The sequence below is a fragment of the Balaenoptera acutorostrata genome, chromosome 8 (genome assembly GCF_949987535.1).
Source record: "Balaenoptera acutorostrata chromosome 8, mBalAcu1.1, whole genome shotgun sequence".
Lineage (NCBI taxonomy): Eukaryota > Metazoa > Chordata > Mammalia > Artiodactyla > Balaenopteridae > Balaenoptera > Balaenoptera acutorostrata.
The window spans coordinates 4,797,980-4,812,472 of record NC_080071.1 but is presented as its reverse complement, the minus strand read 5'-3'; the positions used below and the strand labels follow the sequence as shown (position 1 = coordinate 4,812,472).

The window sequence follows — 14,493 nt, the reverse complement described above, 5'->3', positions numbered from 1 at the left end:
AGTTCCCTACGCACTGTGGCACGGAGTCACCTAAGGTCCTTAATCTTAATCACATCTTCAAAGTCCCCTTTGTCTTATAAGGTAATTTATTCATTCACAGGGTCCTGAGATTAGGAAATGTACATCTTTAGAGAGCTGTTATGCCATCTACCACAGAGCCTATTTTATGCTTGGAAAGGCATAACTTTGGGGGATTCAGGATTTATAATCTCTATCTGCATGGATTTTTTCTCTTCGATTACTCCCTTTATTACTACTGTTTTATTTTTTTCTCTAATTTTTTAGGAAAATTCTGGGAGGTTAGAATGAATAAAATTCTTTTGGAAATATGTTGTCCATGACAAAAGTGTACTTTTAATAAATTACACGAGAGTACAAGAAATAACTGTTCTTGGCTACTCTTCTAGCTGTGGTGAGCACAGTACATACACAAGGTCTTGATAAAACATAGTGCTTGATTATGACAGTGACATAGTTGAGAGAAAGTACTCAACTCCCCTCTATTGGTTAATGGGAGTTAAAGACCAGCATGACTATGTGCTTTTGCTTCGGAAAGTTACCTTTGCATTTATCAGGAATAATCCTTTATGTAAAATAAATCATTGCATAAGACTGGAACCAAAGAGAGACTGCAGGTGGGAAAAGAGCTGATTTGTATGAAATCTCTTTCCTGCTGTGGAACCCCAGCGTGGAAATCTGATTAATTTAAGAAAATGACATCAGCAGGGCTTTAAGCTATAAAAGTTCTTTCAGATGAAGAGGTCAGTCGGCCCTGGAATTAAAAGTCATAATCTGGGGCTGGGTAAGAACTGCAGGCATTTAACTCCGTTAGCCAAAGCTGATAGTTTTACAGTTTCCAAATAGTTGCCTGTTGTGGTAAAGTTGCCTGGTGTTTGCTGATTAGCAGTAGGTTATTGCGGATTGTTAATTTTGCACAACAGAAAGGAAATGTTGAAATACAGTCATGGTCCTTTTCATATTTCAAGACAGCCTGGTGTGAGGTGCAGTAGTTTAAGAAAACCCAGTGAAGATCTTGTTCTATTTATATTCTGGTTCAAAACCAAATTCTCTGCATGAAAAAAGAAATTAAAAAATTCTTATCACAGCAGTCTTGTTTATGCTTTTAACGAATCAGTACATTGTAGCACTCTTTTGCTCAGCTTAGATTTTTTTCTCTTGACATATTTAGAGTAATTTTTTGATCAGCCATGCTTTATATGCCATTGTTTTTCTTGTCTCTGATAATAATCAATTTTTGACACTGGAAGTCCAAGGAAGTCAGATGAAAGCCAACTGAATTTGTTGGATCAACTGCATTAGCAGTGCAGAATACACAAACACACACGTGCGCACATATATATCCTCATGCACAGGCAACAGCTGTAAATGTGCAAAAGCAGCTGACGTTTCATATTGCATCTATTCAAGCAAGTCTGACGCCTGCAAATGTATCAACATAAATCCTGTTTTCACACTAATTTTCATATATTATTACTCAATTCCATACCTGTTTCAAGGGGGTGAAATGGGTAAGCAGTTACTTTAAGTTTCTTTTAAGAACCTTGAAATTTTCTGGTTTTCTCCTTAAGAGGTGTCACCCCATCCTTTCCAAGTTTATGTGAAATATAAAGAACAGACATTGAAGATATTTACACCCGACATTGATCTGTTCCCAAAGTTGAAACAGTTGTTACATTTACTTCATTGAATTTTTAGTTTAACTTTAAGTTTTCTGTGACTTCATTTTTTCTTGATTTTATCGTAAGCTAGGGATACCCTTAGTCCATATTGCCAAAGCCTAATTTGAACTATGAGGACTAAGTATTATTCTCTTGGTGTCTGTAGTATATTTTTTCTTCTGTTTCCTTATCTGAGACTCAGTGATTTATAAGAACATTAAAATAAGCCTATCTTCTTAGAAATTGAAGCTGAAAGTATAGATTTGTAAAATTCAAAACAAGTAAAAATTTCAGCAAATTGTTAATACTTAAATATTCTTTAAGAGGGAAAACCTGCATAGCTAAGAGGGTTTAAAATGTATAATGAAAGGACATTTTTTGTGCTTGTATAATGATATCCTAATTGAAATACATTATCACTGAAATATGCCTTAAAATAATGGAAAGCTGTCATAAGAGATGTAATTCTGTGAAATATTGTAAAATCATGATTTAATTCGAGAAATAAGCCAAAATGCTTATTATTAGGGTCTTTTATTTATTTTCAAATTCAGGGACAATATTCCATTTTGGCTACATATAATCTTACAAGCAAAATCACATCATAGGACGTAAGTTTTAAAACAAAAATTCAATCAAAAATGCCATTGCCTGAAGATATCCATGATGAATGTGTTGTATTATTGAATATTCTTCCAGATGTAGCAATAGATAGCTACGATTTCATACACACATACATGCTTGCATGTTGGCATGCACACACACACACACACACACACACACACACACAGAGTGGTGTATAAGGAAAAGTATATTTTTACATAAATTGCATTAAACTATATGTTATGTAACCTAATGTTTTACTCAATTTATTAATGATAATTTATGTTAATACAGACCTGCATCATCTTTTCAAATAGCTATATTGTATCCCTTTGTATGAGAAAATCATTGTTTATTCAATGTATTCTCTACTGCTGATTATTTAAGTTGTTGTATTTTTTTTCTCATATAATTGTCACAATTAAAATTATTTTATTTTTTTTTAAATAAGTGATTATGTTTTTTGGGTTTTTTAAAATATTTAGTTTGGCTGCACCGGGTCTTAGTTGCGGCACGTGGGATCTTCGCTACGGCATGTTTAGTTGTGGCATATTTACTTGCAGCATGCAGGATCTTTTAGTTGCGGCATGCAGACTCTTAGTTGCGGCACCCGGACTCTTAGTTGCAGAATGCATGTGGGATCTAGTTCCCCGACCAGGGATCGAACCCGGGCCCCCTGCGTTGTGAGCACAGAGTCTTACCCACTGGACCACTGGGGAAGTCCCTAAAATTCTTTTAAATTCATTTTATCCTTTCATCCAGTGGTTTCTGGATGAAACCATATGCATCACATTCCTGACCACCCAATTTAGTAATTGCATTTCCCTTTCACATAATTATTTCTTTTATCACATCACCCTCATTATTTTATGGCCTTTATTACTGTTTGGAATTACTTTGTTCATTTATTTGTTGCCATGGTTGTATTGACTTGTAGAATGTTTCACAAGAGTAGAGAAATTGTCTCTCTTTTGCACTACTATATCCACAGATATTGTATATACATCTGTGTATCTTGTACATACTAGATGTGCTATAATATTTCTTGAATGAATGAATAATTTGCAGGTGTATGCTATGGGCCAGAGTTTATACTCTATAGAAGGAGAGGGGAAGGGAACCTTACACTTACTGAACATCTTTTGTGTGCTATAGCTTTATAGAAGTTGTCTCATGTAAATCTTACACTAATCCTCTGATAATGATTTTATTTTCCCAATTTTTCTAATGAACAAATGGATGACTGAAAAATGTTACATAAATTATTCATGGTAACACAACTCTGATAACTAACGGAGCCAAGATTCGAACGGAGCCAAGATTCGAAGTATGCTTGTATGAAAAGCCTGTATTCTTTCCACTGTGCACACAGCCACCTACTTAACTAGTTAACATATTTTGTTGGAGATAGGTTAACATAACTTATTATATTTCAGGGCTAGTGCATATTTTTCCCACTTAATTTAATACTCTGAATCACTTGAATGATAGGTATATACTATAGCATGTTTGCATTGAGGAAACTAAGTCTTTGAGAGATTAGTAACTCATTCAAGACCAGGAAGCTAGTAAATGGAAGTCTGAGTTGGATCTGTCTGACCTTAAAACTCTGTATTGTACTGTATCCCATGCAGAGAAATTTGTTGTAATAGTGCTTGCTGCAATCTAGCCTTATCTATCTTGCTATATATACTTAAGAGAAAGTCAATATCTTTGATCAAATACCTTGTTTAATACAAACATAAATCTCATGGACATACATAGAATTTAACTGGTAAGGGCCCTGGGGAAGAATAAATATATTTTTATATGTTATTTATATATAAAATGACAAAGTAAAAGAGAAAGAAAGGGAGCAGATGATATGATGATATAGTAAATGACATTAAACATGGAATAAACCATTTTTCAGTAAACTATTTGAAATGAATAGAATCGAATGACTAAATTTATTTTGAGCATTCATTTATTAATAAGAACTTTACTTCTGATATATATGAAAAAAACATGGATTTTTTTGCACCATGTTTTGTTACTTTATTGATCAGTTTCATAGAAGATTCTCTAGTTGTGATAATGAATATGGACCTAGCTTTCTTGACTCACTGCTAATTTTCAGATATTTTTAATGGTCAACAACACCACCTATGGCAAAAAAAATCTCCGTTTAATCAAGGTTCTGCCCAAAATAAAGATGAGAAATAATTGTTTCCATTTTTCACAGGTTTTGTGTTACTCTAATCACTTGCATTTCATTCTTCCTAGAACCACTCAAATATGCTGACCTGAAAGAAGACTCCTATGAGTCCCATCCTAATAAGCCTGTTGGGTCAGTATTAATAAAACCATAGGAACTGATAATTTATTCATTTCTGTTTCAAGTTATGCTCTTATACATTCCCCACTATTTCAATTTGATGATAACCTAGAATATATTCAACTCTATGAATTTTTTTCACTAAAATATCTGTATTAACTTATTATGCCTGTACTCCTAAACCTGTGTTTTCAGAAAAATAAAATTCAGCTCTATAACACAAAACATCACTCCAAAGCTAAAAGGCATGTATTAGATTCTTTGAACTTGTTATTAAACTTTCTTTCCTCCTTCATGTTCTGCTCTCCTTCCTGTCTACTTTCTTTTTAGGATTATTATTCTAAGAATTATCTGTACTTTTTGTAAAAGAACTTGAAGTAAACATGGCTTTTGAAAAGCAAGAAAAATGAAACTGAGTTCACTTCAGGTAACTGCTACCATCCTCATCACATCAGTGAAACATATACATGATTGTTGAAATTTCTAAGCAGATTCTTTATTCTGAAAACTAGCATCAGGCCTACAATGTTGTGTTCTATTGATTGGGACTTTGAACAATTAATCACCTGTTTGTTTGAGATGAAGTGAGATTGGGTAATTGTATTGACAAGTAATTTACAATACTTTTATCTTAATTTTTTATGACAATGATTTAGACACATCTGGAACCTTTCTAAATTTCTTTCTATACAACAATATCCACACTGTATAGATTACCTGAAGGATTTGGAGACCCAGGAAGAAGGATGCAAAAAGCAGGAATGTCTTCTCATTCCACAGAAGGATTATGAAACAGACTATATTCCCAGATGATGGGAGTGATCTTTAGAATGGAATCAGAAGTAGGGCAGCATTAGCCTAGGGGGGTCTATGTATACAGAAATGTGGGATGAAACAAAGCCACACTCAAAAATAATCTTTGAGAATTGAATTAGCCACAAAAGCTCTTTACTTGAGCGCTCCAAATTTAAAATAGATTGTTATGGCATATAGTGGAATTAGGGGTTTTAAAAGAATCTGAAATCAGCATCAGTAATAGATTAGCAGCTCCCGAAAAGTGTTAAGGTCAAATATAACTAAGCCACTATCTCATTGAAGTACATATCAGTTAATCCCAGCGTTTCATGAATCACGCGCTGAACAATTGTTTTAAACCCTAGCTAAAACCCCAAACTCCATTTGTATGTTAATAAAATTTCTGAGAATGGTGGAAGCTTATTTTAGACCTCATGTAAAATTCAGCCACACATAGATGAAATGACCAGATTTTCACATTCCTAAAATAATTAAGATCACATGCCCTTACTTAAGAGGGTCTTTCATAAAATGCAAAGGGTTGAATTAAACAGGGAGGGAATGAATTGCAGTGTTTATATTTAGTTTTGCAATTTTTAGATGTCCCTTTTAAAGAAATGCAAAATAGTGACTGTTAATTTATTCTAAAATATTTTAAGCAACTAAATCTTCTAAAACATATAAGAAATAAACTTTGTCAACATCACCTTAGCTTCATGGATAAATCTGTTACTGAACTAGACAGAAGCTTATTTTTTTAGGTTTTAAGACAGGGTCTTGATTGTCGGCCTCAATACACTTTACTTTGCACTCAATTCTATAAGGCCCGAAATGAATTAGTTCATACCATTGTAGTCCAAAATCTCAGGAAATGGAGGCACTTATCTTTTTCTCAGTGTCTTCATTCCAGGAGGCAAATAGTGATTTGCCCCTGTCCTCCTCATCTCATAGCCAGAAGTTAGATGACTAGTGGGAAGTTAAGTGGGAAAGAAATGCTTGGGTATAAGTGAAATAGAAAGGAGTTCTCATTCCAATCTAATAAAAAGTCAATATTTTCAGTACCTTGATATGAATGAAGGTATCATTCTAAAGATTTAGATTTTCTGTAGTGAAACAGATTATTTTGAAATGTCTCAGTAGATCCTCCAAATTTAAGCTAATGATCCATTTAGAAAGGTCTGAACAGTGTTTCTTAATCATGATGACATTAACACCTTCACAGTGCTTTGGAACTTGCAAATGTTTTGATTGTATGTATAATAACATAAACACACGATATTTCAGGAAATACTAAAATATACAGATAGATACACCTTTAGTTCACCTTAGTTTTCAGTTTCATTGTAAAATGTTTCTGTAGGGTTGCCTTGGAATATTTACATCAAACAGTTAATTATTTACATAAAGTACTATTAAAATAATCCATTGGATGTCCATTTGGAAGCCTTGGACACTAATACTTCTTGGTTGACTGATCTACTCTGTATTATATTTAATTCTCTGCACTCTGAGAAACATTCTGGGCCAAGGAACATCGCTGTATATAAAGTTCACATTCACTATATAGATTTGATTTGGTTATCCTAACACAGGCATGAAGGACCATTCTAATATTAATAAAAACTTTGACTAGTCTGAAAATTAGAGGGAAAAACAGCTCCTGGTTCAAAACAGAACCAAAAAATTACAGTCTATGCTAAAATATATGGGTGCAAACTTACCTGGTTGAAAGTGAGAAAAAAAATTATATTCTGATTCAATCTGACATAGAGCTAGGCTCAGGTTCAAAGAACAATGTAACAGAAGGGTGAAATATTCCATATTGATCATTTATTTTCCACAGCTGCTCATCATTTAGTGGCAAGACAATTGATTTCCTATGGCGTATTTAAAAGTTAAAGTACAAAAGGAAGGGTGCATTGTGCATCCAAATACATAATACATACATACATATGTGTGTGTGTATATATATATACATACATGCACACCTATATATATACCTGTATGTATGTATATAGGTGTGTGTGTATATATATATATATATATATATATATATAGTGATATAGTTTACATGTTTAAAAATTTGAAAGATTGCTTAGGCCAGAAAAACTTATTAAAGGTTGATAGCTCACTATAGGGTCTAGAGTAGCAGAGAGTGGTCAATTAGACAAAAATATAACTGGAAGTCCTCCAGGAAAACAGAGAGAACTTGAAAAAAATAAGTCTACGGTTCTTATAATATATGATAGTACCAGGAAATTTTCCCCCACTGTCTGAAAATATGACAAAGAAATGCATTATGAGTTATAAAAAAAAATATATCCAAAGCCAAGGGTGTTGCCAAGTTGATACTTAACTGAACAAATAGATATTTGAGAAATCCATGGTTGTCTTTCTTGTCAGAAAATAGAAGAAAATAATGATGACAATGTGAGAATGGTTCCCCAGTCTCTCTGAAATGTGGAGTATGAGCTGATAATGCATGCATTGGTAGCAGAAGCAAATGCAGTGTAACACTGGCAGGTATGCTGGCTACAGACATTGACCGTCTGCCCCACACAGACCTCCAGAATATCATTGTGTCTTGTGATGGGTAGACATGATGCTTTCGGGATCCTGACAAACACTGTAAAGCCAGGCAGTTAATGATCAACAAAAAATATAACAATATAAAGTGTGGATTTTAGTACTACCTACCCTAATATTCTGTATAGAAGATTTGTTCTATAACCACGTTTGTAAGAGACTAATAATACTATCGGTGACCAGCTTTCTTGATAGTGATATCAAGATTTGAGATAGTTTTGTCTTCCAAGTGTGTTACACAATAGCTAATTATATAATAATTGTAAGCAGATAATTGAAACTACTCTCAGAAGTATTATCTAAAAACATCTCAAAGTAAGTCAGAAAGAGAAAAACAAATATTGTATATTAATGCATGTATGTGGAACCTAGAAAAATGGTACAGATGAGCCGGTTTGCAGGGCAGAAATGGAGGCACAGATGTAGAGAACAAACGTATGGACACCAAGGAGGGAAAGTGGCGGGGTGGGGTGGTGGTGGGATGAATTGGGAGATTGGGATTGACATGTAGACACTAATATGTATAAAATGGATAACTAATAAGAACCTGCTGTGTAAAAAATAAATAAAATTCAAAGTTTCAAAAAAAAAAATAAAAACATCTCAGTAGAAATTGGTGATTATAAGTCGGTGCTTTAATGTTAACAAAAGGATGTTCTGTCACCTTTCATGGGCTTGCCAGATAGGTCACAAGATGCTGAAAAACACTATACGCTTGTAAGTCTAATTGCTAATTTTTTTTAAAAGAAGGTGATTCTAGTGAAGCATTTTCTCCAAAAATGAAATAGGATGAGCAAAAGTACAGATAGAAAAGGAAACAGAGTGTTGAAAAATGATGCAGGTCTGAGTGGAATGAAGCATTTATGTTGGAATAGTGACGTGGAAGGCTTGATTGATAATTAAACATGGACCATATTATGGAAGGCATAGATGCTAGGCTATAGGAATTTGGCCTTGCAAGGGGGCCTTTGCAACATTTATATGCAAAGAAAAGATTCAGTTAAATATTTTGATATGCCTAGTGAGAAGTTTCATTTAAATAATGGAGGTATTAAAACTATTATATCCAAACAAAAAATTGTACTGATTTTTTTTTTAAATAAAGGGACCATTTTAAAGAATTTAGCTTTTTCTAGAGAAAGCAAAGTGTCTGGGGCTCTATGGTAATGCTGTAATGATCCACTACAGTATTTAGAGCCAACGTTTGGCTCAGGTGTTATGTGTATCTAGGGTAATGTCAGAAACCACTGATTATGGACAGATTTCTCCCAATTTCAGTAGTCATTACTTTAATTCCTTTGGCAGATCAGCAGAACAGAGTTTGGGTTTCAAAATGTCTGAACTTGAATCTAAGCTCTGTCATTTACTAACTTTATAATCTTAAGCAAGTTACACATCTTGACTCTAGGGCTCAGTTTTCTTGCCGTTTAATTCATGAAAATAATGCGTAAGCCATAACTTGATGTGAGGATTAAAATAATAATGTAGATAAAATGCCTAGCAATCTCTCACACATAGCCAATACTCAGTAAATGGTAGCTTTCTGATTACTGTATTATTACTACAACTGTGTAGCAGTTATTCTTGTTCTTGGTATACCATCTGTAGGCACTAGCACATTGTGGGTTCCGAAGTCAGACAGACCTGGGTTATATTCCTAGCTCTGAAGCCTACTAGTGGTATGATTTTAAATAAGCCACTTAACTGCTCTAAGCATCCATTTCTTTATCTGTGAAATGAGGGCAATAATAAAGTCAATTTCACAGAATTTGTCTGAGCATTAAATGAGAAAATGTCTTTAAAACACTTTGTACGGCTATTACTAACATTGTTTTACACAGTTCTTTCTGCTACAGCTGCTTACTTGCTTACAATAGATAAGTGTTTCTATAAGTTTTGGGGTTATAGTTGCTCAGTTCTTTTGGCCATACTTTGAATTTTCTTTTGCCGTATTCATGGTGATCTGCACTGTGTGACAGGTTTTACAAACACTTGACTATTCTATTATAGTTGATGGTAGGACATTTTAACTTTTGAATGAATGAATGAATATGATTCACTGGATTTACTTGTGTTCTCTTTATCCATATAAGAAAGCCATTCTTGAACCTCTACTTTTAATTCAGTGCTTATTCTCGGTGTGCCCTCTCTGTATCCATATCTTCATTTGTTTATTTATTTAAGATATATTTATTAAGTAGTTATTATCACTAAGTTTCCACATAAGAAAAGGAGATACAATGCAGAGCAAATTATAGATGTTCCCATTCTTCAATGAGTATACAGTTTTTATTTGAAGTAAAAATACTGGTCTTTGTGTATACTTTCTCTAATGGACTTTAAGCCCTATGGCATTTAAAATACATATTTATTTTTACCACTAGTCTGCAGCACAATGAGTGGGACTTTGTAGACATAAATGTTTGAACTGTTCTTTTATTAATATCATGTAAGAATAAACCATGTTATTTCAGAAAGCTTACACATGGAAATTCAATTATTAGGGTCATTTTAAAATATAGTAATACATGCAAAATGTCATTTGACCTAGTACAACAGTTGCCTTTTATTACGATTTTTCCCATTAAGTTAGTTTCTTTCAATGCAGTACTCCAAAATTAAATGTTAATTTTTTCCCCAAATTTCTAATTTGGTTTCATATTCTACTGGAGACAGTTATATTTTATAATTTATATTTTATAATTTGTGATATCAGGGGAGAAATGCATACATAGGTAACTATATGCTATGCACATAGGTAACTATATGCTATGCACAGTAATATATTAACACTAATTTTAACTGAGGAAATACCTAAAAAAGAAGGAAGAAAAATTCAACTTAATTGGATTTTTCTCTTTATTATACCTACTCTGGAAAGTTATTTAAGTCATATCTATGTGACATTACTAAGAAATACAAAGTTCCATCTCCAATTTCTCTTTTTCTACACAGGTTAGTTTCTAGAGAGTCAGAACTCACATCTTCTTTTATTTCTATGTCTGGTCTGCATATCTGCATTTTTTTCTAGGGATATTTTCTACTATAAATATTCCCACTAAGATAATATTTCTGTTAATTGTATATGAATATCATATACTTAGTTTTTTTTTCTATCCAGCATTTATCAAAATGCCAGCTGAGCAAAGAGTATTTATAAAAGAGCAAAGATACATCTATCAGGATCTCCAAACTTTGTTTTGAATAATGGTAATCCATTTTAGTTTAGTACTTCAGTGAAATGCCATTATATTATTATGATTAAAAGTTTTATAATTGACTTAGTCTATAGTCACTAAAAGTACTGTTTCATTAATCACAACAATTACTTCAAAATATTGCCCACTTCATCACTTGATAATCCCATTAACAATGAGAAATTTAATTTTAAGATTCAGTTCTAAAGCAAGTTTTGCTTAGGCCCTGGTGCTTTTTGTATTTTTTAATAATGAGAACAAAATAATTGACAAGGCATCTTTTTTCACATGGCTGAAAGGAAGATCTACACCAAGCTTGAGAATCAAATGTAGAAATTAGATGAGGCCTCCAGTATTTGTTCTGTTCTTCATTGACTCTATATACTGAATTATATTTTCGTATGATTTCTCTATAGAGGAATATAAAAATGCATGCAGGTGCAGAGAATCATTTGTGAATCTATACATTTGACCAAAATAATGATAAAAAATAATTGTCTTATGCTTTAGAACAATTGTACCACTAATGAGTACCACAGGGGTTGTCTGGATTATTCTCCCTAATTAAAAGATGAGCAAACTGAGGTACACAACTGTAGATGACTTGCCCAAGGATATACTTTTACCTAGCAATTGCAACCTGGGATTCTTTCCTCTCCAATGTATACTGTCACTATGGGAAAGATGAAAGAATATCAAATAATATCTAACAAGTAAATGAAAATATTTTATCAGTACAAAGAAATGTTTAAAATTTTGAAAATGCTTCAGAAATGATCTGGTTTATGTCTCTTACCCGCCACCCTCCCTTCAAGCTTAGGCGTCAGTGTTCTGAAATACTTGTCCTTTAGTGCAATATCTGTTATTCTTGTCTCTCTGCTTTTGTTTCTCATGCTGTCTTAAAATTCTAGGTTTCCTTTCTTCCTCTTATCTGCCTAGAAATTTTGTAGCTGTCTTTCAAGAATCTACTCAAAATCTTTTCCTCCATGGAGGCATTTGTCCTCAACCCAGACTATGCAATTAATGACTTTCTTTTTGGAGTACTCATAGTATTTTAGAAATTTTTATGAGTACTTATTTAAATGCCTTGCAGCTAATAGTTTATATGTCCATGTCTCTAGGAAGCCTGCAAGTTCCTCAACTGCAGAGATCATGTCTTGTCTTGAATTAATTCACTTTCTCATAGAGAGTCTTGGAGTCAGGTGACAAGTAGTAAGATGGACATCTAGCATATAAACACTGTTATCCTCAAATACCAGGAACAATTTATGTTATTTTTCAGTTTTCTGAGATTTAAAGCTCAAACTTTAAAACTTAAGACAACTGGAAAAGAAGGTATATTTGTACCTTTAGGACCAATTATCCAGGTCCCAGACTCCCTTTAACATGTGCTGACATTGATGCATCATTTAGTATTCGAATCAGAGGCAATGTAGTGACCATAACTCTTACAGTTTAGACACCCTGAAGCCTGAGGGGATTCCACCCCGTATGGCTTGCGAAGGGGAACAGATGCCCTAGTAGATGTATAAGCAGGAGAAATTTCAAGATAGCAAAGGTTGGTTTTTTAAACATATTTACCAATTTCTATGGTAAACAGACTGTCAGAATTTCTATCTTGAGCCTAATTTGTAGGGTTTATTATGAAAGCAGTTTTCAATTACAGCTGCTTGGCAGTGGCAAAGAAAATTCATTCAAAAGAAAGGTTAACCCATTTTCATGATCTCTTAAGATGAAAAGTGTTTTATTTTACTTCAAAAGTCCTGAAAACACAATTATTTAAACAATAAAAAAGAATCCATGGATGCAGTTTTAAAGTAAAATTTAAATTCTACATGAGGTGGTTTCTTGTCACTATGCAATTAAAAGTAAAGAACACTGATAGTTGAGATTTATATTTTAATAACTGTTCAATATTTAAAGTTGGTGATTCTAACTTAGAAATCATAGTATACCCATACTAATGCATATTAAATTTTTTTTAAAAAACTAATAGTAATATAAAAGGCATCACAGATATAGATTAGGTACATTAAATGAGGTAAAACTACTATTGCATATATATACAAAATGAACACAATACAATAATTCTGTATTTTTGAGAAAACAAGACTGGAATATTTGTCAGAAAAAATATGCGTATGTATATGAGAAACTTGTTATTTTTACTTTGTTTTAACTCTGTATTCAGTGGGCATTTTAATTGCTATCACATAACCTTTATTCTTCTGTAGCATTTTTCTGCACATGTTGTTTTCCAAACTAGAATATGGATTATACAGTTAAATTTGTTTTCATTTCTCAGTCCACCCAAGCCCAAGCTGAGCTCAGTGTATTTTCGTTACAGTTGTCAATTTCTTTTGATTGAGTGAATAAGTATACTCACATCAGGAAAGCCATGAAGTTGAGTGCCTTATGAGGGAATGTTTTTAAAAAGATGAGAACAAGGAATGAATGTTTATTTCATGTAGTAATTCACAGTCAGGAATTGTTTTGTATGGGAAGATTTCACTGGGTAAAAATGCTAATTGGGTCTGGGAATTGGTTTAGAGGAAATAAGCTTAGGCAGGATGAGCTCAAAGAAAGTGCTATATTTATCTGATAATGGTGAACAAGGTAGGGCTGACATACTCCCTTGTGGCGGTATAATCAATTCACATTTCAGTGTTGTTAGAGTTTTATAGACTCTTCTTTAACCCTGTTTCTAATCATCTCCTTCCAAAGATAAGCCTGTGTGTGCGTGTGTGTGTGTGTGTGTGTGTGTGTGTGTGTGTGTGTGTATTTTGAAGGGAAGGCATTTTGGTTTTGGAATTTCATATGGAAACTTGGTCTGTACATTTAAGTTTCTTACTGACCTTACAGCTTTTGCCCAATATAATCTTGCATAGTATGGACCTTTCTTTCAAACTGGGTGCTGTACAGAATCCTTGTTAAGTACTAGACTAGGAGCTTTTGAGTCATAACCAGATGGGCAGATTTTCTATTCTAGAAAGCCCAGGCTCATGGTGCTCCAAAAGACTGTAACCTAGATCTATTCAGAGGGACTGCAGATAGAATCGTGTGAAACTGAAAAATTGCTTGATGCTCATTTGTCTGTGGAGAATTGTTGGAGTCTCTCCGGAGTTGGCACTGTATTCCACGGCCCAATTTCTATGTGCTGCCTGTTCACTTAAATGACATGACAGGTTGGAAGGTCCTCATCTTCCTAGAAGTATAGACTGATCTAAGTCCTTATAAGAGGCAGAATTTGTTATCAGCCTTTTCATGTTGACACCATGACTCAAAAAACACTGCTGAGATTAAAGAATCTCAAAAT

At 33.4% G+C, this 14,493-nt stretch overlaps 1 protein-coding gene and 1 non-coding gene across 2 annotated transcripts in view; one reads left to right on the top strand and one right to left on the bottom strand.

The window, feature by feature from the left end:
* LRP1B (LDL receptor related protein 1B) overlaps positions 1-14,493 on the top strand; it is a gene marked incomplete at its 5' end in the record, with an annotated part of 1,526,008 nt that overhangs the window by 406,570 nt on the left and 1,104,945 nt on the right. The window lies entirely within an intron of this gene.
* On the bottom strand, positions 2,929-3,001 carry TRNAV-CAC (transfer RNA valine (anticodon CAC)). Its single transcript has one exon. It is a non-coding gene; the product is annotated as a tRNA-Val (tRNA).